The following is a 1881-nucleotide window of genomic DNA, read 5'->3' on the forward strand; positions in this document are numbered from 1 at the left end:
AAAATTAGTTTTTCTACCTTTTGTTGTCTGGTCATTATTCAAATCTTGTTGGTCCCAGGCTCTGGTTGTCTTCTGATAACTTGCTTGCCAGGGTCTCCTTCTTTCTTCTTGCTAACCATCAATCTGCCATCTCTGTCCTCCCCTTCCGTTTCCCTTCCCTCCCCCGGAGGTCTGGCATCTTTCCTTTTTTCATCTCATAGAAACATAGAAAATGACGGCCCATCAAGTCTGCCCACTCTTATGACTCACTCCCCTAATTTCTCCCATGAAGAGATCCCATATGCTTATCCCATTTTTTCTTAAAATCTGGCACGCTGCTGGTCTCCACAGATTCACCTTTTCTCAATTACCCTTTCATCCAGCATCTCTCCCTCCTTCCCCACCACCCCAGGGTCCACCATCTCTCCCTTTCTCTTCCCAACTACCCTCCTATCCAGTATCTCTATCCCCCTCCACACCGTTTCTTGTGTCCAACCTCTCTCCCTTTCTGTTCCTTCCCTCCCTAAATCCCATTGTCCATCATCTCTCTCCCTCTCCTCTATTTTTAGACCCATTATTTCTTTCCCCCCAAAGTCCGGCATATGCACGTCTCCTTCTATACCAGGGCCCCCCTGTCCTGAAGGTCTGCCCCCCTTAACGCCTGTGCCACCATCCCTGAAGGCCTGTCCCCCCCCCATTAAAGGCCTGTCCCCCCTTAAAGGCCTGCATCCCACCCCTGAAGGCCTGTCTCCCCTCCTTGAAGGCCTGTCCCCCCTGAAGGCCTGTCCCACCCCCCACCCTGAAGGACTGCTTACACCCCCCTCTCCACCCCCCGGAAGGCCTGAGTGTTCCCCCTGGCCTCTCACTGGTGTCTGGCTTCCCCCTTGGCCTCCCCGCACCGTTTACCTTATAGGAGCAGCCTGCAGACAAGATCGCAGTGCTAGCGATCTTTGCAAACTGCTTCAGAGCTGTTTCCTCTGCCGCAGTCACGCCCCCTCCTCTGACGTCAGAGGCAGGATCGCGGTGAAGGAAACAGCTCTGCAGCAGTTTGCAAAGATCGCTAGCACTGCAATCTTGTCTGCAGTCTGCTCCTCAAAGGTTAACGGTGTAGGGAGGCCAGGGGGGAAGTTGGACAGCAGCACTTCCCGACTGACACTCCCCCCTCATCCTCTAAAACAGGTGCGGCGGCAGCCAGCCAGCAAGAGCAGCGCTGCCGCTCCTGCTTTAGGGGGCAAGGGGGGGGAGGGTCAGCCGAACCTGGAAGCCGATTTTTTTTGTTTTAAATCGATTCGAATCGATTCACCCGAAGTGAATCTATGAACCGATTCAAATCGTGAATCAGGCAGTACTAACTTCCACCAATAGTGCAGCAGGATTTAAAAAAGGCCTGGATAATTTCCTAAAAGAGAAGTCCATAGGCCATTATTAAAATGGTTTGGGAAAATCCACTGCTTATTCCTAGGATCAGCAGCATAAAATCTATTTTACTACTTGGAATCTAGCTAGGTGCTTGGGACCTGGGTTGGCCACTATTGAACACAAGATACTGGGCTTGATGGACCTTTGGTCTGTCCCAGTATGGCAACATTTATGGTTTTATGTTCTAACCATCCAGTGTCATTCTTTAGTGTCTATCTCAACCTCAGTCCTTCTCCACCAGCATTCTTCATTGCAAGGCTTGAGGGTCAATGGCTAGGCCAATTCATACTCTGATTCTTATTTGAGCCAAGTATAGAATAATGAAGCCATTGTGACATCACTGATGTGACTGGCTGTTAGGTGGAATGAGGCATTATGACATCACAATCTCAGCTCTGGAATGTTGCTACTCTTTGGGTTTCTGCCAGGTACTTGGGTTAACCATTGTTGGAAATAGGATACTGGACTTGACCTTCAGTCTGT

The sequence above is a fragment of the Geotrypetes seraphini genome, chromosome 14 (genome assembly GCF_902459505.1).
Source record: "Geotrypetes seraphini chromosome 14, aGeoSer1.1, whole genome shotgun sequence".
In the NCBI taxonomy this organism is placed as follows: domain Eukaryota; kingdom Metazoa; phylum Chordata; class Amphibia; order Gymnophiona; family Dermophiidae; genus Geotrypetes; species Geotrypetes seraphini.